The sequence below is a fragment of the Bidens hawaiensis genome, unplaced genomic scaffold, assembly GCF_021521415.1.
Source record: "Bidens hawaiensis isolate Kalapana, Puna unplaced genomic scaffold, B.hawaiensis_p1.1 tig00003244_1, whole genome shotgun sequence".
Lineage (NCBI taxonomy): Eukaryota > Viridiplantae > Streptophyta > Magnoliopsida > Asterales > Asteraceae > Bidens > Bidens hawaiensis.
This window is the reverse complement of record NW_027491178.1, coordinates 1,996,076-2,015,729: the sequence shown is the minus strand read 5'-3', so window position 1 is coordinate 2,015,729 and position 19,654 is coordinate 1,996,076. Positions and strand designations below refer to the sequence as shown.

At 38.4% G+C, this 19,654-nt stretch overlaps 1 protein-coding gene and 1 pseudogene across 2 annotated transcripts in view; one reads left to right on the top strand and one right to left on the bottom strand.

Moving 5' to 3' along the window:
* LOC143623015 (uncharacterized) overlaps positions 1–19,654 on the top strand; it is a 165,490-nt gene that overhangs the window by 59,047 nt on the left and 86,789 nt on the right. The window lies entirely within an intron of this gene.
* On the bottom strand, positions 16,752–17,930 carry LOC143623012 (glucan endo-1,3-beta-glucosidase-like; annotated as a pseudogene). The gene is made up of 2 exons (XR_013151812.1): positions 17,850–17,930; positions 16,752–17,744 (listed from the first exon to the last, which is right to left on the bottom strand). The product of XR_013151812.1 is annotated as a glucan endo-1,3-beta-glucosidase-like (transcript).

The window sequence follows — 19,654 nt, the reverse complement described above, 5'->3', positions numbered from 1 at the left end:
TCTCCATTCGGATCACCAGATCCGCTCCTCAGTTTCGTGATCTCGTAACTCAAGCTGAGAGTCACGAGATATTTCTGTCTACCATTCACGGGGGTACTTCATCCCCGCTGCCTTCACGGCTCAACATAATTGGGGAGGCTCCTCTTCTTCTCGAAATCGGTCAAACAATCACCGGGGCAGCAACCATCGTGGGGGGTATTCTGGTGATCGTGGGGGTTCTTCAAATAGTCGTGGACGTTCATTTGAAAAACGTTCTCCCCTATGCCAAATATGCAAGAACTATGGTCACTATGCAACTTCGTGTCCGGATCTTTACAAATATGCTAGGCAACACTCGTCCTATGATGAGTCCTTGGCTAAAGCCTTTCATGCCCAGTGTCACGTTACAAACAACACACCGGACTGGAATGTTGATTCGGGTGCTACAGCTCACATGACTCCTGAGTTTGATTCTCTTCATCAATCCGCTCCTTATCAAGGTAATCATGGTGTTGTTTTTGGCAATGGTATGTCGCTTCCCATTACTCACACGGGTACTTCGATTATTTCTGATCGTATTAAATTAAAAGATGTTTTGGTCATTCCAAATTTGACAAAGAAACTATTGTCGGTCAGCAAACTAAGATCTGATTATTCGGTTGATGTGCTTTTATCTCAACCTTACTTTCATATTCAGGATCGGAAAACAAAAAGAGTTCTGGCTAAAGGTGTTTGTGAGAATGGCCTATACGTGTTGAAAGAGATTCCTCAAGCCTTGGTTGCAACTGTTGCTAATCGTGCTTCTTACGAACTCTGACATGCTCGTTTGGGCCATGTTTGTTTTGATTCTATTTCAGTTTTAAATAAGTTGGGGGCTTTATCTGTTACTTCGGTTTTGCCCAAACCAAACATTTGTGTTTCTTGTCAATTGGCCAAGGGTTAAAAACTTTCTTTTGTTGACAATTTAAAACGATCTTTGCACCCGTTGGATCTTATTCATTGTGATTTGTGGGGACCATCTCCTATTAGGTCAAAGGATGGTTATTTGTATTATGTTGTGTTCATTGATGACTATTCCAGGTTTACGTGGTTTTATCCACTAAAGTCTAAGACGGGTTTTTACACTGTCTTACCTATCTTCATCAATCTAGTGCAAACACAATGCGGGAGAAAAATCAAGATCTTTCAAAGTGATGGTGGAACAAAGTTTGTTAATCACATAGTTCGTAAGATTTTTGAAGACAACGGAACATTTCATCAGTTTTCTTGTCCCTACACGCCTCAACAAAATGGGCGTGCGGAGCGAAAACATAGGCATATTGTTGAAACGGGTCTTGCCATGTTGTTTAATGCACACGTTTCGGGTCAATTTTGGGTGGAAGCTTTTCAATCGGCTACCTATATAATCAATCGGCTACCTTCTTCTATTTTGGATAATAAGTCTCCTTTCCAAGTTTTATTTGAGCAACAGCCACAATATGCAAATTTTCGTGTCTTTGGGTGCCAAGTTTTTCCTTATTTACGGGACTACTCAAAGCACAAACTCGCTCCTCGAAGTCTCCCATGTATCTTTCTCGGCTATAGCTCACATTATAAAGGATACCGGTGTCTTGATCCCTCTTCTTCTCGGGTTTACATCACTCGACACGCCCGGTTTAACGAGACTAATTTCCCGTTTAATGGTGTTGCAAATACGCCTACATCTTCCCACCAAGATATTACCACCTTTCTGGATGAATTTTCTGACCCTACACTTCGTCCACAGCCCGCACCAACTGGGCCCAATAACACCAACCCACCAATGCCAAACCTATTGATCCATGTACATTATGTGATCATTTTAATACAACTCAGCCCACCCTCGACCCATTTTCCAATCCGCCAAACCCACCACCAATACCCTCTTCGAGCCCACCTACGACACCACCACCTGACCCACTTCCAACACCACCATCATCACCCAGCCCACTTCCAACCCCACCATTATCATCCAGCCCACTTCCAAATCCACATATTCCAGATCCGATTGCATCCACCAACAATACTCATGCCATGAATACCAGGTCAAAATCTGGTATTTTCAAACCCAAACACTTTGCAGATTTGGCTTCGTTGTCATGCCATCCGTTGCATATGGCTTTAATAGCTATCACTAAGCCTTGTGGTTTCAAATCGGCCTCTAAAGACTCTAAATGGGTTGAGGCCATGAATGAAGAGTTACTTGTTTTACATCGTAATCAGACTTGGACCCTTGTTCCTCGCCGGTCATCTACAAATGTGGTTGGCTCCAAATGGGTATATCGGATTAAATATCATTCGGACGGTTCAATTGAACGTTACAAAGCTCGTTTAGTAGCTCAAGGTTTTACTCAAATACCGGGACTTGATTTTTCTCACACGTTTAGTCCGGTTGTTAAAGCCTCTACTGTTCGTATTGTCCTATCCATTGCGGTTCTGAACAGTTGGAAACTGCATCAACTTGACGTTAAAAATGCTTTTTTAAATGGAAGCCTGACCGAGACTGTTTTCATGGAGCAACCCCCAGGTTTCGTTGATGCTAAATTTCCTAATCATGTGTGTAAATTGTCTAAGGCTATTTATGGTCTCAAACAAGCGCCTAGAGCATGGTTTCAACGATTGAGCTCCTTTCTCACCACCTTCGGTTTTCATTGCAGCCGTGCCGATACATCTCTTTTTATCTACCAGAGGAATCAGGAATGGTTGTGTTATGTATCTGTTAGTTTATGTAGATGACCTGATTCTCACAGGTAATAATGAATCTCTTATCGGCGCTTTCATTCGTCGGCTAAATGAGGAGTTCGCCACCAAAGATCTCGGTGATCTAAACTATTTTCTCGGTCTTGAAGTGGCTTACACTCAAACGGGTCTCTTCCTTACTCAGGCAAAATATGCTACGGATATCTTGAAACGTGCTGTGCTTCTCGATTCAAAACCAATAGCTACACCACTTCCTCCACTTGAATCGTTTCGGTCAGATGGTGATCCTTACTCCGATCCTACATTTTATCGATCAATGGTCGGGGTTCTGCAATACTTAACCATCACGAGACCTGATATTTCCTATGCTGTGAATCAGGTTTCTCAATTTCTCCATGCTCCAACAGTTGATCATTTCCAAGCGGTGAAGCGTATACTTCGGTATGTGAAAGGCACTCTTTCTTTTGGCCTCATGTTTACTAAACCATCTCAATCCTCCTTGATTGGTTACTCTGATGCTGATTGGGCTCGTTGTCTAGACACACGACGGTCCACCTATGGTTATTCTATCTTTCTTGGAGGAAATCTTGTCTCTTGGAGTGCAAAGAAACAACCGACGGTTTCTAGATCCAGTTGTGAATCGGAGTATAGAGCCATGGCTAACACTGCTGCTGAAATTGTTTTGATTATGCATTTGTTGAAGGAGCTGAATGCTTTACCCCCTGATCGACCAACTCTCTTGTGTGATAACAAGAGTTCTCTTTTCAGGACTCAGAATCCAGTTTCTCATAAGCGAGCTAAGCTCATTGATCTCGACTATCACTTTGTTCGAGAATTGGTCACCTAGGGTAGATTGTATACTCGTTTTGTTCCAACCAATCTTCAGGTGGCTGACATCTTTACAAAAAGTCTTCCGCGCGCTCCGTTTGAAGCTTTTCGTACAATGCTACGTGTTGGTCCTCCACCCTTTCGATTGAAGGGGGGGGGGGTATTGGAGTAAAATAGGACTTTTAGTTATTTTTGTAACGTATTGTATTTCCTTTTTTACTTTGTCAACTCTTCCTTGATTTGTGGAGAGTTTTATGTAACCATACGTGTATATATTGTGGAATACAATCACTCAACTATGTAGGTTGATTTTATCATAAGTTAACTTGTACCACATGTTAAACTTGAACAGGGGAGCCGATGCTTGATCAAGAACTGATCTCAATCAATAACACAAGAAAACAAATATTGCTTCCTTCTTATTGTTGCTGTACGTACAGCAAGGAAACAAATAATACTACTTCTTGACTTTGTTATTCACAACTCAAATAATACCCCAAACCTTAAAAACCCACTGTTGCTTTAGTCGAACAAAACAGAAAGCAGATGACAAACTTCTTGGTGGGCTGCACACAATATTAAATGGCAAACACAACTGAACTTATTGACAAACAAAAGACTTCGTTGATTTTTATTAAGAAAAAAACGACTAACGAAAAACTTAATAGTCCTATGTGAACCAAGGGTTTATATAACACCCTTAATTCGAGTCCTACTCGTATTCAAATACACAATTTGAATCTAACTCAAATAGGTTTTAAGATAAGACTAACTTAATAAAAATAAGACAAACTTATTAATAAATAATAAACGAATTATTATTTAAATATCCTCCAAGCCACCCCATAAGATTTACCGAACCGCCCTTAAATATCGTCTCGTTTAACACTCCCTCTCGATATTTGCTTCCTTCATTCCCAAGCGAGAACAAAACTTCACTAGCTTCTCTTTTCACAAACTCTTTGTGAACATATCAGCAGCTTGCTCCAACGTGTTAACGTATTTAAAATCAATTTCTCCATTTAACACTTTCTCACGAATAAAGTGATAATGAACTTCAATATGTTTCGTACGCGCATGAAACGTGGGATTCTTATCCAATAAGATTGAAGACACATTATCCCCAAACAAGGTTACCTTCTCATTCTTACCTTGATTTAACTTGTTTAGAAAACGAACCAGCCACACGCACTCTTGCGCAGCCCTAGTCGCGGCTCCTCAGTAGTCGAAAGTGACACGGTAGGCTGCCTTTTGCTGCACCATGTAACAACACTTGAACAAATCAAGAATACATACCCGGTAGTACACCGTCTCGTGTCCGGATCTTTAGCATAATCGGCATCGCAAAACCCGATTAATTCCATTCTCGACTCCCTCTTAAACTTAACACCATAACCCAAAGTCGACTTCACATACCGCAACACTAACCGAGCAGCTTCAATGTGCGGTTTTCTTGGAGCTTGAACGAATCTACTAAGCACACCAACGACATACGCAATATCGGGTCGAGTCAAGGTCAAATAAATAAGACTTCCAATTATTTGCCTATACATGGTTACTTCTTCCAACTCTTTTCCTTCTTCGGCTCGTAGAGACCCATTTGGTTCCATGGGTACCCGTATCGGTTTGCAACTTTCCATACCGAATTTCACCAAAAGATTAACGACATACCCATTTTGGTGAAGTATAAACCCATCATTCTCGTACTCGAGCTCAAGACCCAAAAAGTGCTTTAATTTTCCCAAGTCTTTTTGTCACACCCCCATCTACGGCCTAGGAGTGCGACCAACAAGTTGGCATCGTGTTTTTAAATAAATCAGAGTTGCGTTATGTTGCGGAAGACTTATAAAACTTTAAGGATCGAAAGTGTAATTTATCTATACATTCAAAAGACGGGAATTATAAAATACCCGTTTAAAGTTGTTTAACAAAAGATTACTTGTTTATGTTTACAAACCACCACATTAAGTTTATATGAAATAATTCCGAGCCATCGGATATCATAGTACTTCGTCATTCCAAGCTCTAACTTTGTTCACCTGCAAAAATGTAAGAACATACATCAGTAACGAATGCTGGTGAACACGCTGACGCAAAAATATTTCTTTTACTTTATTACCTCTCGAGACTACGCCTTCCTCGACCCAACGTGGCTTAGGAATAACAAAGTCAAATAACACATTATAAACACGAGCCTCTACTCAAGGTCACCTCAGCAAACACCGCAGCGTTCGACTTAGTTAAGTACCTGTAAATATACACAACGGTCGTACTCCTTGCAGGAGAGCGTCCTACGACCAAGGGTGGTGCGATCATGCCCATACATCGCGTAGTACCACCTATGTAAGGATCCAGACATACGTATACCACAGCCTGAGGGCTAGGTTTATACCCTTTATTTATAACGGTTTTAGGAACACATAGTTCCTTGTAAACAGTTTCAAATAACAAGTTTGACTCATTTTTAAATAAGTAAAAGTTTGGGGGCGTATTCACCTTCTCGCTTTAGGATCGGCTTCACTCACCGTCCAAGGGTCTTTCCCTTTCTTTATCTCGCACCTATAGTACGAGTATAAATATTTGTTAGTCGGATACACGATCCGGTTTAAGACCTTTAGTCTTATATCTCAATCCTCGATGAACCTTTAGTTCATTTTCTTTTACTTGAAAACCTTTAGTTTAAAAGTAAATTATAAACCTTTAGTTTATATTCAAAACCGACGTTTCTTCTTCTCCAAGAAAGGTAATCATTTTCTTTTATTATTTAAGAATACTCATTATTCATTAAATAATATTTTCATAACAAAGATTATATATACATATATACTTACACACATATATATGTAATCACAATATTCAATACACAATCTTTTATTCATTTCTTTGTTATGTTTATATTTCTTTTCTTTATCGAGGTATCGAGTATAACCTCGACTTAAGGCTCAAGCCTTTAATATAATATTGAATTATATTGAAGTCGTTATTACGCCTAACCTTAGTGGCGTATAGAAACCCTAGGAACTCGAGCAGCACTCCAACGCCGCTTCTTTCTCGAACAAATCAACGAACACCAATCTTCAACACACGATGACACGCTTATCGAGACTCATCGCCATAACGAAAAACACCTTCTTGGTATATGGGTGGTGGGTGGCACAAACTTCAAGGAAACGTCGGTACACAAACAAGGGATCGAACACGCTTATCGAGATATGGCACGTTTATCGAGGCAAATCGAGTGTCGGGTTTATAAAACTTAAAGAGATGTTCGAGAGAGGTAAGAGAGCTGAATTGTGGGATGCCAAGAATGAAACCCGGACCTTGCTATTTATAGACAAAATTTTGGTCCCCATCGCGCTACGCGATAGGTCCCTGGGCAGGCCTATCGCGTACCGCGATATAGACATGATGACGCAGAGGGGTAGGTCTGCCACGTGTCGACACGTGGCAGTCACCGCTCCACGTGGCAACACGTGGCGACACGTGGTGGCAGTATTGCCATGTGGTGACACGTGGCAGCACATGGTGCCACCGTGTGCCACGTGGCACACGTGTCACACTGTGTCAGACTCCCCATCGTGTATCGCGATGGGAGTCTCTTCTTGACTCATCGCGTAGCGCGATGGGTCAGGAAAATCATATTTTTATTTTTACCCCTCCACTTTGGAATTTTGGCAATTTTAGTCCCTAGACTTTGGAATGTTGATACTTTGAACTCGAAATTTTCACGTTGTTACATTTTCATGAAAAAACGAGTGCATAAATTCTTTTTTTAGTTGCTCCACCACGTAGACTAAATCACCGGTTATAATTAAGTCGTCGACATAAACGAGGACAACGGCGGTCTTGTCACCTTCGGCTCAGACGAACACACTGGTATCGGCTATTGTAGGAACAAATCCATTGAGTTCCAAAAACTCACCAATCTTACCGAACCAGGCCCGTGGTGACTGTTTTAAGCCGTAAATTGCTTTCTTCAACTGACAAACATAATTAGAAAAATTTTGACTTACAAAACCTCCCGGCTGATCCATGTATATTATACGATCCAAATCGCCATACAAAAACGCATTACTAACATTCATTTGCCATAAATCCCAACCTTTGCACGCGACAATAGCTAAAATTACTCGAACCGAAACGAGTTTAGCTACGGGACTAAACGTATCTTCATAATCGATCCCGTACTCCTAGGAAAAACCCCGTGCCACTAATCGAGCCTTATATCTTTCTATCGACCCGTCGGCCAGTTTTTTAATTTTAAAAACCCACTTACACGAAATCGGTTTTACATCACCCGGCTTCGGAACAAGATGCCAGGTCTCGTTACTGGCTAACGCATCTAACTCTTGCTTCATGACTTCCATCCACTTAGGATCCCGTAGAGCCTGCTCTACGGTTTCGGGTTCACGTTCAGTTTCTTGACTAACAAGTAACGCGACGTTTGTATACCTCGGGTTCGGTTTACTAACCCGTTCAGACCTCCGGACAGCCGGTACATCACCTTCGGTATTAACTGGTACGGTTGAGGTGCTAGTTTGACTGTTCGTTTGACTAACTAACGGCCCGGTTCGCCATGGATTAGAACGTGGCCCGTTTCGTGTTCCTGAAACAGGTTCGGTGTTAAGTGTTTGTTCAGATTCTTCTTCTAGATCGTTGCCACCAACCTGAACCGTAACATACTCATCATACTCTTTTTGTAAGTCATGTGTGTCGGGTAAGACTTCCTTACTTGGTGACCACCATGATGAGTTTTATCAAATATTACGTCCCGAGACACATAAATTCGCCCGGTACTCGGCTCACAACATCGCCACCCTTTCTTTTCATTATCGTAACCAACAAAAATACATCTCGTTGCCTTTTTCTCCAACTTGTGTCTGAGATGCCACGGGATGAACACGTAGCACACGCATCCAAAGACTCGAAAGTAACTAACATTCGGTTAGATTTTGAACATCTTCTCGTATGGTGACACGTATCCCATTCCTTGTTGTGGCAATCAGTTACTTATAAACGCAGTGGTACTTATTGCCTCCGCCCAAAATCTCCCCGGTACATTCTTGTTGTGCATCATGCTTCCGATCATGTCGGTTAGGGTGCGATTCTTTCTCTCTGAAACCCCATTTTGCTCGGGAGTATTAGAACACGTTAGTTGGCGTTTAATTCTATTTTCTTTTAGAAACAAAGAAAATTCACGGGATGTATACTCGCCTCCATTATCGGAACGAAGACACTCGATGCTCCTATTTAGATCTCGTTCGGCTTCTAACTTGAAATCTTTGAAACGTTTAAATGCCTCGGATTTCTCTTTCATGAAATATACCCACAAATATTTTGAATAATCATCAATAAATGATATCATATAACTCATACATTTAATTGACGGTTGTTTCACCGGACCGACCACATCGGTATGAACTAGCTTGAGAGGGGCTTTAGCTCGATAACTAGAGTTCTCAAACGGTTGCTTATGAGCCTTTCCAAACTGACAACCGCCACATACCACATCTGTTTTTACTTCGAGTTCAGGTATTCCCGCCACCAACTTCTTTTTCACGATCAATTGAAGTTTATCATACCCGACGTGGCTTAAACGTTGATGCCACAGATCTGCGTTTAGATTCTTTTTCACCTTATTCACATACGAAGTCCCGGCAGACAATACATAAACCGAGTCTTTCTTTCTCCCTTGAATCACCGGTATGGATTTAGTTTCGAACTTATCGAAAATACTCACCTCGTTTGGCCCGAACAGAACATATCGTCCGGTGTCGGTGATTTGAGGAATCGACAACAAGTTCTTTTTCATACCGGGAACATGAAACACGTTTTTAAGAACAAAACCACTTTCCTCGGAATCTGATGAGAGATCAACCTCACCAATATGAGCTATGCCGTGTCGCGAATCATCGGCTATAACTACCACCTGATTACCCTCGTACTTAACCGTGTTCTTTAACCGCTATTTTTCACCCGTTAGGTGATTCGAACAACCCGAATCAACAATCCAATCATTTAACAGATTTAAAGAGCGTTTTACCGTAGCCGTTAACGCATGAACTTCTTCAATTCCAGCATAATGGGCCTTAAACAACATCTATAAAAACATGTACATAATCTCCTCCAAGCCACCCCATGAGATTTACCGAACCGCCCTTAAATATCGTCTCGTTTAACACCACACGCATTTGATGAATACGTAAATGAATAATGTATGTGACATTCAATCGTTTAACACACTTTTAGTAGCATATAATAAAAAACTGTCATTTAATTTGAGGAATCGCAGTAATATGTGAAACCATACCATCCACATTTTTGCATTTTGTAGTTGTTATTTATTCCTGTTGCTTCTTTTATTTTACGTGTTGATTATTGGTCAAATGAAAAGAGATGCTTAATCAATATCAAAACAATTAATGTAAGCTATCTTATATATATATTTTTGCTAATAAACCATGTTACATTTTATTATATAATAACTCGATCGTATCATCCAACAGATAATTTGGGATCTCGAACAATCAGTTTAATTGATTCGGGATTATATTGTTTGTTTTGCTTTAAGATTGAACTGACACCTAATTATGTGATAGGAGTTCCATGTGATAGAAATCGGCATGTTCATAATTTCAATTCGGTTCATCTTCATATAGGTGTGATGTACCAAGTGATTGATGCGAAATTGGTATGCTAGCATATTTGTTGAGCGATTTAGGTAACTATGATCAAAATGACAATAAACTTATGAAGCAGCCAGTTTCAATTTTCCATTACATTACCCATGTAAATATTTGATTTTGTTTGGTCAAAACGACAACATATGTTTGCATATTCGTGATTGTGTTAGTTTGGGTTGGATTCGGTTTTAGCGGTGAAATGAATGGTATAAAGCTTCAGAGAGTTTTGTTTAGGGGTTTTTCTACTAGTCCGCTTGTTCAGGTTATTATTTTGTTGAGGTTTGTTGGGTTCTTAGATATAAAACTGTGGTTTGTTTGGATTTGCTACACTCGCGGAGATCGACAATACGATGGTGAGAATAATGCCCACGTTAAATTAGATTTATGTCTTTTGATACCATTGAATGCGGATAATTTGTATAATTTTGGTATTGTTGAATTCGAAAATTTTGTATAATTTTGGTAACGGTAATTAATATAGCAGGTTTTGGTTATTAATATGGAAGCTTTTATTTTAAAATAAAATAGCCTTTTATTTGTAATGTTTGAAGCGGTGTTAGGTTTGAAACCGCTTCAAACCAAATACCGCTTTTAATTTACAGCGATGCTCTTAAAAGCGGTTGGTAACCGCTTCAAATATAAATAAAAAACGTTAAACTTTTTATTCTTGAATTTTAGCAGAGACCTCAAAATATCACAAGTTGAGCTTAATGGAAAAGCAAATGCAGCTGTTATGGCACTTTAAGAATTATGATATACATTGATCAGTCAGGTTTATTTCATTAACAACATGCATGACTAATTAATTTCCTTTATTTTTAAATTTTATGTTCAAATGAGATCTCTTTACTTTGTTTATGTCATGCGTATTTTAATTATTATTTCAACCTAGTATTTTATAAAGAAACAATATTCTATACAATGGAAATAATATGAAATCATATACTACTTTTGTTATATTTTTTTAAGTTAAAAACATTCTTTTATCAAGGAACTCTAGGGTTAAGTTAACCAGCCAACCGGTTTTACTATTTCTGAGCCCAACCCGTTAAAGTTCAAAAACCAGTTTTGCCTAGACCTCAGAAAAATACAATTACTTCCTAAAATGGTAAATGAAAAATATTATGACAAAATATATTTTATCAAAGAATAAAATTCATTTCCTTTATAATTACGATTTTTTTCGATCTCAAGGATCAATAAAGCTATTTAATCACGTATTCTATTCATTCTCTTAAACCTTTATTTGGCGGCCATACTCACAGTTTCTCAGACGACATGAACACAGGTACAACCCACGAATCCATACTTTTATGTAAACATAATGAAGTCATTTAAACTTGTGTGTTCATGGATTTTTTTGTCCTTTTTTTTAAGGTTACAAGTACAAAAAATAAACCTTTTTTAGTTTTCTTTTGAACGACAAAATTTTCCACTCAAATCTTTTTTAGTTACAAAAGTTAAGTGATTATGATTATTGTTTATGGCTTATTAGTTTCTCCTATAATTTCAAAAGCATTAATAAATTAGGTTGTCTGTGACTCGTGTATGTATATAACAGATACATACGTGGTTAGACAATGGTAAAAAATCTATAAGAACAGATTAGTTTGATAGTTTTTATGTCTGTAAGGCGTAAAGTATGTGTGCGTGTACAAAAACAAAACTTTAAATAAGAAGTTTTGTTAGTATAATTTTATGTTTTGTAATGACTCTCCGACCTATGAATGTTTTTTGTGAGGGACGATCGAGGGACTTATCACTACTTTTAATTGGGGCGATGAATATTTTTACATATATATAACAGTACAAGAAAATTAAGGTGGACGGCTCTCCCATAAAAAGGGCTAGGTCCCCCTTATTATCACTCAGCTCTAACATAATATTTATGTATATAATATAAAAATTTTAATCTGTTTTTTTCACTAAATAAGTTATGTATATAACAGTTTCATACATATTTTTAAATTCTATTATGTAATTTTTGCTACTTATAGTCCAAGTTTTTAAAATATGTTCAATTTTTGCTACTAGCTTTTAAAAGCAATTTAAATGTACAAAATTTTATAGTACAAGTTTTTAAATATAACTTTAGTAAAATTTAGAATGTACTATCAACTACAAGAATAAAAACCAAACAATTACGGTGAATATAACACATAAAATCACTTCCAAATATAATGTTTTTATGGTGCTATATTTTTAAAAATATGTCAAATTTTTGCTACTAGCTTTTAAAAGCATTTAAAAGCTAGTAGCAAAATTTTTTGACATATTTTAAAAACTTGGACTATAAGTAGCAAATTAAAATATAATCTGTTTTTTTAAATAAATTATGTATATAACAGTTTCATACATATCTCTAAATTCTATTATATGATTTGTGGTACTTATAGTCCAAGTTTTTAAAATATGTCAAAATTTTGCTACTAGCTTTTAAAGCAGTTTAAATGTACAAATTTTTTTAGTACAAGTTTTTAATATAACTTTAGTAAAACTTAGAATGTACTATCAACTACATGATTAAACAATTATGGTAAATATAGCACATAAAATCACATCCAAATATAATGTTTTTATGGTGCTATATATTAACTTTTCCATCCTCATGGCATTTAACCAGCTATGAGTGCATTCAAGAAACCAAAACCCAAAAAGTTTGAATGCCCTTCATTTCCGCTTGTACAATTACGGGGATGGTTTTGCTCACAAAAGTTCCTCAACTCGATTTTTGCATATAAAACTCCTTCCACTTGACGATTTTGAAAATAAAAGTCCTTCAAACTCAACTTTTACATATGTTGGTTTGGTTCTTTTTTGCAAATAAAACCAGAAAATATGTCGGGTTTTTTTTGTATTTGCCCCTGCAATTACCTTTAATTACATAAAGTACTATAAATTTTTTTGGTTTTTTTAAGAAGAATGTGTGGATTATATATGCAGAAAACAAATTAGTACAGGAAAAAATTAAAGAAATAATCCTTTTTTTAGTTACAAAAGTTAAAACATTGATCCTGATCATGCAAATGTACGTAGGTGATTATTAATTTTGTGGCTTATTCTCTTTGTTCATGTACCTATATAACATGCTTAGATAAAACTTAAAAATTGAAACATACAAGAACAAATTAGTTTGATGGTTTTTATGTTCATAAACAACGCATAAAAGCAAAACTTTAATTACATTTTTTTGTTCTTTGTATAATTTTATATTTTGTAATGATTCTCACTCTAGCTTTAGTCAAATTGGAATGTTTTTACGGTGAAATCGTTTATTAAATCATCGATACTAACATTTGTATCCTTTTGGCATAAACCAGTTATGCAGGCATTCAAGAAACCCAAGCGCGAAAAGATTGAAAACCCTGCGTTTGTGGTTGAACATTGACTTTGTACACATACAATACATATTTGTGTAATCATATGTTAATATATGTTGTGTTCTTGTTTCAGAACTTCACCATCAAGGTAGACCTTGAGAATTATATGGACACGATGAAAAAGTTGCATTCAAAACTTGAAGGTATGTTTGTTTGATTTATGTGTATCTAAAGTTGTAGATATTCATTGTTTTTCCTAGGATTTGATAGACATGCTTGTTGTGGTTGAACAGGAGTAACTTACTGTAAAATGAAGGACGCTGCAGGGACGGTTAATATTGCAGGTTACATCGACCCACACCGGTTTATAGCGTTCTGAAGAAAGTTAAAAAGGGTGCAAAGATGATAGATTGGCAGTATGGAGAATGTTCAACCAACTTGATTTTAACAGAACAACCCAAGAAACCGAATGGGAATGAAAAGGGACCCGAAGCAAACTACTATTATCCGGGTTATTATAATGGGAACGGATTTGGAAACGCGAATGGGCAATGGCTTGGGAACGGATTTGGAAACGGGTATGTTAATAGCTTGGGCTATCCAATAGATGAAAGGGACTTTGCCCATAAGCACCTACAATGTGCAGGGAATGCAGAAGAGTGTTCCCAAAGAGATCATCGCTTCTAAGGAAGATTCGATACCAATACTGGATGAAAATCATCCAAAATGTTGCAGTATAATGTGATCGAATTTTTATAGGACATAAAGTTTGATACAACTTTTAATTGTTTTTGAAAGATTTAAATAGTTTGAATTATGAAGTTATTTCTAAGATTGGATTATTTTAGTTGTAGATATAGATTTTAGTTGTGATATGGACCCACACAAATTAGCCCAACATGAAGTTGGTCTTAACTCTTAACCAAACCAACCAACCTGAGATCAGCCCAATCCTTATTGGTCCGGTCCCTGGGTTTCGACTTTCGACCCGGTCCGGTTTTGACAACACACGCCTTTGAGGGGTACAAAACCGGATTAGAGTTGACCGGGCTGGATCGAGAGTCAAAGAAAGTCACATTTGGATTGGCCTAAACCGGTTTGTATTAGAAACTAAATTTAAAGAAAATAGTCAGGTTCATTTAGGTTCTAATAGTTTAATGTGTTTCGACGGACTTCTCAAAGCAATTTTAAACTGGAGCCTCAAAAAGGCTTGGACCCGGTTTTTAACAGGTTTTGGATCCGTTTTTATGTGTACCTCTACAATCTACACTACTACATGCCCTTGGTATTGTCTGGATACATGGCCGACCCTAGGGTGGGGCTGGGTGGTCGATGGCCCTGACCCAACATGGCCGAATTTTTTTAAAAAAAAAGTTTATATGTATTTTTATGAAAGACAAATATGTATATTTAATGTTTAATCTTGATTACATAACAATTAACTTGGTCTGGTGATGGTGATAAAGATGTATGAGTTCTAGTCTCATTAGAGACATGTTGCGTCAAGAAACACTCGGTTGATGTAGTAAAACAAGTTTCAGTTTCAACTAATACTTAACAAACCAACCCTTTATTAATCCATTTTCAAATTCATCAAGTAGGGATACAAGTATACAACACACTATATCTTATTTATTCCCTTAATATAGGGCACGATTATCGGGGATACTAGAGAGGTAGCCAAAGCATTAGATATTATCAGGTCTGAGGGGCCTCGTTTGGGTCTTGAATTAAACGTTAAGAAAACAGAGTTATTTTGGCCAACATGCAATGGGGTGAAGGCACAGGAGGGGTTGTTCCCTTGCGGGATTGGAAGGCCGGTGCTTGGCGTGAAACTCCTTGGTGGTGCTGTAAGCCAGGATGCGGGGTTTATCAGCAGTTTGGCTATGAAAAGGGCATCTAGCGCTGTGGAACTGATGAGCTGTCTCCCAAGACTTCGGGATCCTCAATGCGAGCTTCTTTTGCTTCGCTCATGTATGGGAGTCGCCAAGCTTTTGTTCGGTTTGAGAACATGCCAACCTATGTATGTGGGGGAAGCTGTTTCTATATTTGACAATGGTCTTCGAAGGGCGATTGAGGACATCGTGGTTTGTGGAGGTCCGTTCTTTGGGGATCTTCAATGGAGGTTGGCATCACTTCCGATCCGTTATGGGGGGTTGGGTCTCTGTTCGGCCGAGGATGTATCTACATATGCTTTTGTGGCTTCGAGAGCACAGTCGTGGTGTTTGCAAGACCATATTCTTCGGGGTTGTGATATTTATGGGTTGAACTCTGATTATGGGTGTGCGATGGATCGTTTACGTACTTCACTTCCAGATTTTGATCTTAGCGGGTTCTCTAATAAGGACACCGCCCCCCCTAAAGCCCAACATGTTGTGGCGAGTGCCTTATTTAGTGGAATCGTCAAGAGTTTAGAAGTGAAGTTTGATCTGTCCCCTCGCCAAAAGGCGGTGTTTGAATGCCTTCGGGCTCCTCGGGCTCAGGATTTTCTAACGGCCATCCCCATTGAAGGATTAGGCCAACGTATGTCGGGTTTGGAGTATCGGGCTATCCTTAAGTACCGGTTAATGATCCCTATGTTCCCGACGGATGAACCTTGCCCAATTTGTCGCAAGGTCTGTTTGGATTCTTTTGGTGACCATGCGGTGCATTGCAAAGAATTGTCTGGCTTTAAATACAGACATGATCTGGTTAGGGATGTTCTGTGTGATGTTCTTAAACGGGCAGGAATTTCTGCTAAAAAGGAGGCCCCTGTTAACTTTCTCACGGATCCTATTGAAGGGAGGTCTACTTTACGACCAGCTGATATTCTTGTGTTCGGGTGGGCAGGGGGGAAACACGCCTGTGTGGATCTTACATGAGTGTCTCCTCTTGTTGGGCTCAGGGACCGTGGGTTTGTTGTGGGTCAGGCTGCGTTGAAGGCTGAATCGGGCAAAGTTGTTAAACACGAGAAAGCTTGTTTAGATAATCAACATGTCTTTCTACCATTTGCCTTTGATACATTTGGTTTTCTGGCTCCAGAGGCTGTGAAATTTTTGAGTAGGGTTCAGCGCGTCGTACACGGAACCTCTTCAGCTTCTAGGTCCCAAAGCTTCGTTTTTAGCAGGATTGGCTTTGCTGTTCAAAAGGGGGTTGCGGCGCAGCTTGTTGCCCGTTTGCCTGCCACTTTATTGTAATCGTTTTATAGTAAATTATATAAAACTTACAGTGACAAACAAATATAGTTTCATAAATCATGAACCAATGGTTCTAGCTAGTCTTCTAGTTGAAGCTCAGCTGACCATACTTGGGTTGTTGTTCGGGTGTAAAAAGCCCAAAATGTTTCTCTTCCGGGGCTCCAGTTTTCCTGTTTTCATCAAACATTGCAAACAAATACGTCTCTATAGATCGACCCGGCTTCAACGGGGTACCCGCGGTCCCTTTAACGTGTTCGATCAAGTTCTTATAATAAGTACCCGCGTTATCAACCGTTGCAACTGCACTCCCTTCTGCCGTAGCCCACCCGCTCTCCGACACAACAATTTCAACATTTTCCCCACCAAGGGGCGCTTGGGCCGCATAATGCGCGTCCAATATGCATCAAAAAGGTTGGAATATTCCTTGTCGTTGTCTTTCACTACTGGTGAAGGCGCGGTGAACAACGCGTATGGGAGATTCGACCCCGGGTCACTAAAGTAAGGGTAAATATTTGCTAGCATTGGCAAGTTGTTTTTTGCTAGAAATTGTACTATGGGTCCAATGAACCCTTGCGCGTTGTCTTTAAACGCGCCATTGCTTGGTGGGGACGAGGACTTTAAAAGACCGGTATAGGTTGCGGTCGACACCTTAATTTGGCCCCCTAGGTTCGCGTTTGTAATCGCGTTATGAATGTTTCGCATAGCCGGGAGTAAGAAGGGTATGTATTGACCACTTTCTTTATCCGGGTCAACTTCGTTTCCCACGGCTATGTATTTGAAATTGACATCCGGGTAGTTTAGGATGTTGTTCTGAACCCATGTGTTCGCGGCATTTTGATCGTTGAGTGATTGTAAAGCGTCGTTAGGGACGCCGATCATGAGTTCAATATTGGTTCCTTTGAGTGCTTCAAGTGTAGGTTGATGCGGATCATAGATCCGCATCTTGGTTATGCCGTTGGCCTGGTAAAGGCTAACCACGTCGCGTTCAGAGGGTAAACCGTCGCCGTTTCGGCCATAGCACACGCCTACGGATTGTGCATCTATGTTCAAACAATCAATATAATGTTAGTGATCATTTTTTTACAAATGGATACAAATACAAATAATGTTTTTAGTTAAAAATGACAAAATGAAATAGAGGAAACCTTTGACTAAGAGAAGATTTAGAAGTAAACCAAGTAGTAGAAGCTTTGATGCCATGACTTATGTTTATGAAATTTCAGTATGAGATCTGATGATATATATAGGACTAAGTCACATGAATATTAATCCATGCAGTTTGTCCCCCATATTGGACGTTATCTTTGAATATTATTAGTTATACTTTTCTTCTTAACGTTTAAAATTTGCCACGGGTTAATTAGGTATTTAACTAACATTGGAAATCAATCAACCAATAGCCAAGCTATAAGTAGGGTCTCGGGAGGGTGGATGTAGGCTCACCATACCTCTATCCAACGGGATAGAGAGGTGGCTTCCAGAAAAACTCTCAGCTCTAGACTACATTTGTATGAGCCAATATAAAATGAAATCAAAGTTCAACTATAATATAGTTGATAATAGCACGTAATAAAAATGATAGTACTATATATATATATGAAAATAAAATATCATAATGGTGTGTGACCAAAAAATAAGGTAAATAGAAAACCAAAACTGAAAACTTTGTCAAATGAATGAATGACTAATCTAATAAATGAGGGAGCCTACTTGATCTATAAACCGTACATATGTTGTCCATGTAACCAATTTGGGATAAGTTTGTCTTTTGTTAAAAGTTAAAATTAATAATATAAAAATTCGAACCCATAAATATGTAATATCTCACTATTAATTAGGGGAGCTCCAACCCGTGTTAACTTTTGCATCACCTCATCCATTGTGAACTCCATTTGTTATTGTAAGGAATTGTTTGGCAATTTAGTGTCAAATTAATAAAATGTATGACTGATTATGAGGTAGCTTTTGAATCCTTCGGCATGTCTATGAAGCTTAACGATTAAAAGGTTTCATAAGCCATTAAGATGTGTAACCAAACACACTCTATCGTAACCTCTTAATGAGATCGTTAAGAAGCTACCAATCAGTACTAGGGGGGTGTTTGGGATTGCTTATTTAAAATGCTTATTGCTTTTTAGAGAGTCAAAATGTCCAAAATGCCCATCCAAAAGCACCTAAAAGCTCCAAATTGGAGCTTTTAGGTGCTTTTGGATGGGTATTTTGGACATTTTGACTCTCTAAAAAGCAATAAGCATTTTAAATAAGCAATCCCAAACACCCTCTAGAAACATCAAGCATTACATAAATCATGCCTTTGTAGAGGACCTGATGCGTGAGATCTCCTAATGCCACAAATGTTAGGATCATCGGCAATTAAACCAAGTGAAGAAAAAGAATCATTTCTTGGGTTAGGAAAAAAAAACTCACTCCAATGATACACACCATAGGTTTCCTATCTTGCACATTTTTAGCACATAAGTGGAAACCCAAATTAGTCACTCAGATAACTTTTAGCATTAGGTATTCTGGTTAAGAAGTGAGATATTTTGAGTCTTAGGTTCGACGTATATTTTTAACGATTCCCCTAGATAAATAACAGTCTCGACTTTACTCTTGACTAAATTGATTTTATTTAAGGAAAATCGGTTTTAAATAATCACAACTATGCCCGATTGATAAAAAACAGTCTCAACTTCACTCTTGACTAACAGTGGTCCCAACTAAAGGTGTATATTTTATCAACGGTCCGCGACTAACATAGTTAACCATCTGTTAGTCTGATGCTTACATGACACACCTAGTTGTCAATAAACATCTATGTCGTAGTATTACGTGTCAATAATCATCTTTTTTTCTTTTTAAGAAATTAGTTTTAATTAATCTCAACTATGTTATATTGGCAAATAACAGTCCCAATTAAAGGTATTTTCTCCAACGGTTCACTAGACGT